The sequence below is a fragment of the Ursus maritimus genome, unplaced genomic scaffold (assembly GCF_017311325.1).
Source record: "Ursus maritimus isolate PB19 unplaced genomic scaffold, ASM1731132v1 scaffold_24, whole genome shotgun sequence".
Taxonomy (NCBI): Eukaryota; Metazoa; Chordata; class Mammalia; order Carnivora; family Ursidae; genus Ursus; species Ursus maritimus.
The window spans coordinates 25,089,539-25,097,440 of NW_024424897.1; positions in this window are offsets into that span (position 1 = coordinate 25,089,539).

Here is a 7,902-nt window from a genome sequence, read left to right on the forward strand (position 1 = left end):
ACTGAGAAGGGAGCGAACAGGACAGAACAAGAGGAGCGGGTCAGGGGCCACCACTGTAAGGATATTTGCATTCACAAATGAAGTGGGTGCCAAGAACTGTGCCGAGATCCTAGAGGAGAGAGTACTTGGGGGGGGGGCGGTGGGAGGGAATAGAAGATCCCACCAGTGCTGCCTGGGAGGGGTGAGGATTCCTGCAGTGTGGGGGGGGTGCCAGTTACAACAGCTCCTCCCCCTTATAGGTGGTAACATGTTGTGTCCCTATTAAACTTGATTATCCGGCCGCTTACCAGGTCCCCATAATCCCTACCTGCCCAGAAAACCCTGTTTATGGGGCCTGGGGCATCGGACCTGCCGTTCAGCTGGAGGAGGTCACCCAAACCACAGCAGAGCCTGGAGTGGAGAAGCAGTGCCCAGCGTGGCGGGCACCGGCTCAGACACTTAGTGCCCTGTTTACCCTGGCATGGGCAGCTGGCACAGGTGGGGCTCTCCAGGGAGCCGCCAGAGGCACGGCCAGCAGACCCACCTGGAGGCCAGAAAGGAGGCCAGGACTGCGCAGCTGGGGGAGGGGTGCAGGGAGAGACATCCAGCACGGCTGCAAACCTGGACCTCACATAGCTTCACATGGGGCGCGAGCCCCCCAAAGCTCCTCGGCCTCTCAGCTGCGCGACAAGAGATGATCTCACGGGCCAGGCGGGGCCCAGGGAGTGGGGAGGCTGGAGGAGGTGGAAGAAGCCTCAGGACTTTGGAGCCCTGCTCTGGTGTGCCTGGACGCCTCTGGACTCCCCAGGTCTGCAGGACTGACCCACCCAAAGGCACACGCCATCACAGCCCCCCACCCCGCCAATCACCACACCCATACTGTCTCCACGTTCCTCCTCCATCATACAGACCATAGACGCCATGCCCCACTGCCCAGCGCACCCGGCGTGCACAAGGGCTTCTAATACTCCGCACACAGATACAGCTTACAGGGGTCAGACACACGATGCTCGCCCCGATCCCCCCTACCGCACATGGACCTACACTCTAGCAGCAAGGTCCTACACACACACACACACACACACACACACACACCCTCCTCCCAGCACCACACCCCCCAAAAGAGCCAGGAGGGGTCTAACATTTCAGTCCTGAGCTTCTCCCCGCCTCTCCCCCCATCTCTATTCCCCTCCCACCTCCTCTACCCACCCCCTCCCCACTCACTGCCCCCCCTTCTGCCTCTGTCTCTTGGTCTCTGGGTGACCTCCTAGCAGAGCCCCCTGCCCTGGAGCCTCGTTCTCTCCTCTGCCCATCTGCACCCAGATTGCACATCTGGGCGGCTCCCGGCAGCTCCACCCGCCCGGCCCAGGGGGGCTCCAGAGCAAGGGGAGCTGCAGCCGACAGTTGCTGGGAGGGCCTCACTTCCCCCTGCTTGTCATCCCCCCCACATGGACCGCCCACCCCTCCCCACTCCGGGCTGAGTCATCCCCACATCTGGAGGCTCGGCACATCTGGAAGAGCTGAAGCCTGTGCAGCCAGCTCCACGTGGACACCCCTCCCCCACACTGCATTTCACTCCCACCCCTCACAGAAGCTGGGGTCACCCCCTCCACCCCGACCTGGGCTGGGCCCGTGTCACCTAGCAGGCAGGCAAGCGCCTCAGAGACAATCTCTGCAACAGGACGTCTACTGACCACCGGCTCCTTCCCAGGTGACAGTGACCTTGGCCCCTTGGTGCCCACGGCACCGGGCAGGCAGGACCGCGCTGGCCTTGGGGGAGGCCAGGCCCCAGGCTGGGGGAGGCCGGCGAGCCCCAGTGAGGAGGCAGTGGTTTGGCCCAGCAGGCAGAGGGAGTTTACCCTGGCGAGAGGCCTTGAAGCCAAACATCGTTCCCTAACCTCGCAGACACATCAAAGCCGGCCAGGAAGGGGCCCTTCAGCAGAGGAAACCTGCAGTCCTGGCCGCCTGACAGCCTGGCTCCGGGCGTAAGACCACCCTGTCCCACTCAGCAGCCCAGGCTCAGCTGGGGCACACGCGGCCGGGGCCGCGGGGCAGAAGAGGACGCTTCTACCCCCTCTCCACCTCCCCCAGTGTTGCAGACAGACTGGGGACTGGCCCTGCGGGGGAGGGTGACACCACGGGCACCGGGGCTTAGCATTGGCCCCTAGAACCAGGCTCCCTCCCAAATCTGCCCCTTCCCACCCTGCAGGCAGGCCAGGCCAGGCCGATGGGCTCACTTGGTACCACAGCCTAGAGGAGGAGGGCCACCTCCACTGTTGGGGCCCTGACTTCATCATCCCCCAGGCTCCCCTGTCGGGGGTGGGGGGTGGGGGGAAGGACCTCTCCACGTGGATGAGGAAGAATGGACAGGACAGGGGGCTTCAGCTTCGGGAAAAGAAGGAAAATAGAAGCCCAAGAGGAATGGGAAGATGAGAACTGGGCTGCAAGCCACGGGGCCTCTCTCCAGGGATGGCAGGGGCCAGAGGCGGAAGAGGGGCTGGGAGGCGCTAACAAGGGAGGGAGGAGGTGCTAACAGGGCCACTGGGGTGAGGGGGATCCTGGAGGCCGCCCCCTAACGCCTGGGCCGGGGGCCAGATGATGTGGCTGCTTAGAGGAGCTATGGTTTGGTTTGCGGAAGAACGAGATCTCTGCCCACCTCCCTTCTCCCGGCCCTCTGCTCGCCCTCATTCTTTGCCTGACCCCCAGGTCCTTAAGAAGCGATCCGCTTCAGGGGTGTCTCAAGCTGTGCCTTCTCTGCATTTTAGTCTGAGCCCCCAGACCCATTAGAGGCCCTCCCCTCGATGTGCCCAGCCCCCGGAAGGGGCTGCTCTTTCCCCTGGCTGCCTGAAGTCCCAGCTTCTTTGGGACTGGGAAGTTCTTCTGAAGTCTGACTACAATCCCCGGTAACATCTGGATCTGACACAAAGGCACCTACACGTGGGGTGCAGGAGGGTCCTCTTTCAAGGGGCCAAGTAGAGCAGAGCTAGGAAGTGGGAGATATCAGGGGATTGCCAACCCTTTTTTTCTCTCTGGCTACAGGATTCTATCTAAAGCAGTCAACACAAGGCTGGGGGTGGGAGTGGGGCTGCAGAGAGGGGGAGGGGCAGGGAAGCCTTGGGGAGAAGGAGACCCAGAGAGAGGGGACCAGGGCTTGGTGCCCCAGACTCTCTTACCCCACCTCTTGGAGGTGTTTCTCTCTCTCCACCCCTGGCTGTGCCCCCCTGAAACCTACACTTTGGAAGAATAATGGCTCCCAAATGCCGTTTTTGTCTCTGCTTAGCCTCTGGGAAGGTGAGTGTTAGTGGAGCCCCTCCAGCCGCTCATTAGGATAATAAGCTGCCTGCAGCGTTAAGTGTCAGGTGGCCGGCCTCCCTCCCCCCTCCTGGCCCGCAGGTTGGTGGCTCAGACTTGGGATCAACTCTAGAAGTCACCTCCCCACCCCATGCCCATCACCCGGAGAATGAACGAGGGACCAGTGGACTTCAGTTTCCAAAGGAATGCTGGGAAAGGAGGCTCAGATCCTGGCCCCATGGCCAAGCATTCCTGTTGGCAACCCGACATGCATCCTGCGGCCGCCTGGAAGGTGGACTGTGAGCCAAGCAGTGCTCGCAGCTCGCCCCCGTAGGAGTTGATCCCGAGGGAGCGATCTTACTCACTGAGAGGGTATGTGTCCACTTGATGGGGGGTGGTCGGGAAGCAGGAGAGATGGATTCCCCCAAAACACACAGCCCAGTCAGCCTGGGACAACCCCCCCCCCAAAATGAGAGCCCTCTCCCCCCGCCCTCCCAAGGATTTTGGGAATTCATTCCCTAACCCCTCAGAGAAATCCGGCCCCTGACCCTGGGAGGCCCCCAACCGGCTTCAATTCAGGGACAACAGAGCCAGTGTTTACTTGGAACCCGGCGTCATGGGGAAATGAAGATGAATCAGAACTGGGCCAGCCCCCGCAGCCTGGTGGGAACATTAGAACATGTAGACACTCTTCTAGGGAGAATGGCCCAGGGCCAGCAGAGAGGCTGAGAGAAAAGGCCTGGGTGTGAAGATCCGAGTCCTGGAAGGCTTTCTGGAGGAGCTGGTATTTGAGCTCAGCCTTGAAGAATGTGCGAGAATTTCTTCCGTTTCAGAGGGGGTCTGGGGACAGGTGTTCTGGGTGGGGAGAATGGCTCACGCAGAGGGAAGAAGGGAAAGAACAGGGGTCTGCTGGGTGGCTGGAGGACGTGCGGGCAGGACACAGAGCACACGCATGGCAAAGGCAGGCGGGGAGCCCGTGGGCATGAAGGCGGTGACAGGGAGACACCTGTGATGAGCACAGGCGTAGTCCCCCTGGGCTCTCAGCCTGAGGGAGACGTGGGCAGCCACCAGGAGGCCAACCCTGGCAGCCCTCAGCTGGCAGTGGGGGAGCAGAAGTGGGGGACAGACCAGAAACAGAACGAATTACTCAAATCCCTGGTCCCAGCACCACCGCCAAAACCGGTCCCCCTGTGGTCCTCTAGGAAGAGTGGTCAATACCCCCGCACTGTCTGAGGTGGGTCCCGGGCCCTGCCCTCTCTTACCTGGCTCTTGGGTGGGGCCCAGACTCACTTCATGGCCAGCAGAGGGGGCTGGACTTCAGTGGCCCATCCAGAGGGGGCCGAGAGAGGGTCTCAGACTGAAGCAAGGCCCTTCATTCCTGGGCACCTCACTGGGCCTTGACGTGAAATGGAGAGAAGGAGCTTGGGGCCCTTTTCCTCTGCCAGGAGTTAAACATTTACTGCTTGTGAGGATTAGGCTAGCGTTTATTTACCGTCACTGTATGCCAACCCTGAGCAGTTTATGTCATCCTCACGATGACCTCTGTGACCCCCTGTTCCCCACCCCCACCCCCCACCACAGAGAGTCTGGAGAGGCCAAGTGAGGGTTAGTGTCCTAAGATCACACAGCACACCGCGGTGACACACTTCCCGACACAGTCTCTCCCTCCCTGCAGCAGAACTGGGCTCGAGCAGAACAGCGTTCTGCAGACTTTGAAAAGAAAGATCCAGTCCAACTGCCATAAGTCATTACGGGTTATCAGCGTCCATCACAGCACAGGGGAGGGGCTGAGAGGCACAGAACTCAGCCTGGCTCTTCCCCCTCACTTAGGACTGGGCAAGACCCCCCCCCCCCAGCCCCCTGTGAGGAAGTCCTTCCTCCAGACCACCAGCTTCTTCCTCCCAGGCTGCCTGTGGGTGTGGGGTCTCGAGGCCTGCAGGGTTCTGGTCCTGACTCAGCCCCAGGGTCCTGTGTGACTTGGCCTTCCCACCCCTCCGGGCCCCTGTTGGCTTCTCCGAGAGGGGAGCAAGTGGACCCGCTGACCTCCAGGACCCTTGCAGCTGGGCCTTCGTAGGCTACAGACAATCGGCTCGTTCTTCGGTGAATGGGCTGGGGAGGCAGCTAGCGAGTGTGAAGACATTCCGACTTCACTGCTCTTGGGAAACCCCAGATGGAATCTGGCGTGGAATCTAGAGGGACCCACTGACCGCCTAAGGCCTCCGGGCCTCCCCTCCTGCGTGCCTAAGCGCACACGTACAGGCATGCCTACACTTCGCTCCCGTGGCCAGATTGAGGGTCCAACAGAAGATGGTGTCCTGTGCAGGACCTTCCTCCTCCGGACAAGAGCGGCCTCTGTCTCCTCTGTCTGGGGCCCTGTTGTGCCCCCGCCCCTCCCCCGACCTCACCCATCAAGAATCCTGGGGCCCCCTGGGAGCCACGCTGGACGTTGACAATGAGGTTTGGGGTTCCTGGCCTGAGTTGGGACCACCCACTTCCAGGTCCCTCACCCCGTCCCCGACTGCAGGAAGGCACAGAGAAAGGCAGGTTGGTGTCATGAAAAAAAAAAAACAACAAAACTGGGGACCAAGAGGCAGATGCCAGAGGCCCTCTGGACTTGACCCCATGAGCCTCCCTTTCCCACTGGGGAAATGTGGGACAGGAGGCGGAGGGGCTCTTCTCAAATGTCTGTGCCGATGACATTTTAGGAACATGGGTAGGGGTTGCCAGGTTTAACAAATAAAAATATAGGACACCTAGTTACAGTTGCATTCCAGATAAACAACATATAAATTTTAGTGTAAGTATGTTCCAAATATTGCACGGGAATATTTAATCTATTCATACTAAAAAATGATTCAGTTTACCTGAAACTCAAATCTAACGGGGCGTCCTGTATTTTGTCCAGTAGCAGACAGCGGAACTGTGTCAGGTGGATGCCAGAAAGCCAGAGGGGGTAATGCCAGCCTCCTGCCCCCCCGCCTGCCCCTCCTCGGGGCACTGGTGCCTGCCTGGTCCCCACACCACATCAGTCCTCCCAGCCTTCCACGGCCACCCCTCAAGCTCCTCCATCCCCTTCTCAGCTCCATCATTTCACTCCCCAGGATGCCCTCTTCCCCTAAGCTCACCCATCTTCCTCTCTCCTAAAGGCCTCGCCTCTGCAGGACTCCAGGTCTGGGCGGAGTGGCAGGGGATCCCAGCCCTGGGTGTGGGTGTGACAGGGCAGGGGCAGGAGGGAAGGAGGGGCAGGAGGGTAGCCCAGCTTAGCAACAACCTCACTAAGGAGGGAGCGGTGTGGGTGTTGCTGGGAGAAGGTTCCGAGACTCGATGGGTTAGCCCCCTGTTGGTAGAGGGTCTAGCTGGGGCCAGAGCCAACTGCATGGGCAGGAGGGAAGAGATGCCCTGCCCGTGACCTTCTCCAAGCTCAGAGTCACCGGGAACTGGAAATAGAGGCCATTTTGTGGGGCCAGACACTGATTTCACTTGGATCAGGAGACTGGAAGATTCTGTCCTTAGGGGCAAAAAAAAAAAAAAAAAAAAAAAAAAAAGGGCCAACAGATAATGAGAAACAGAGACAGGGAAAAAGGGACAGAGAGAGACCAGGGAGTCGGTGAGAAATATAGTCAGGGAGACACAGGACCAAATCAGAGACAAAGGAAATAGAAACACAGAGAAAGAAATAGACTCCAAGGGAGACAGTGATTCACAAGCGGAGATGGGAAAACAAGCTCACACGCAGAGATGGAGAGGAACCGCGTGGAGAGGGCGATGGGGCGAACAAACAGGAGGACGGGGAGAGACAAGGAAAGGTTACACAAGACAGAGATGAGAACAGAGATAAAGAGAAAGCGGTGAGAGAAAAAGCAAAAGACAAGACAGCCAGGGGAGGAAGTGTGTGCATCCCTACCAAGTTGGGGATCTTTTTCAGTGGCAAAGTCAGATTAGGGACGCGGCAGGAGACGCCTAACCAGCTGCTTGCTGAGTCTCTCCGGGAGCCCTCCCTGTCTCCCCGGGCCGGGAGCAGCACCCCACCCGCCAGCTCCACTGCGCCCCCTCCCCAGGGGTCCGGGCTCCATCTCTCCCCCTCCGGCATCGGGTCCACACCTCTCCTTCGTGTTTGGGCATCTGGCTCTGGCCCGGCGCCTGTGGTCCCCCGAAGCGGCCTTCCACCCCGCCCACCAACCAGCTCCCCTAGGGCGGGAGCTCTGGGGGACCCGGCCGCAGGTCCCAGCGCCGCGCAGCCCGGCTCCATGGGAATCCGGCGTTGGGCGATGCTGCCACCTGCCGGCCGGACCTGGGAAGCACAGCGCGCCTGGAGGGCTGGGGTGCGGCCGCGGAGGGTCGGAATCCGGCCTCCCCAGCCGGTACCGCCTCCGCGGGGTCTTTCCTGGAATCCGGATGGGCCTGCTCCGCCGCGCCCCTGCTCGCCTAGCTTCCGCTATTCCCGACCGCTGAAGAACCAGGGGGCAAGTGTCTGAACCCTGGGCCTTAATTTCCCCTGGAGTCAAATGGAGGAAGTGCACCAACACATCCTCCCAGGATTGCAGGGGACCCTGGGCAGACACGAATGCTGTGCTCCTGAAATCAACCAGGCCTCCAGTCCCTCTCTTCTTGGCCAAAAAAAAAAAAAAAAAA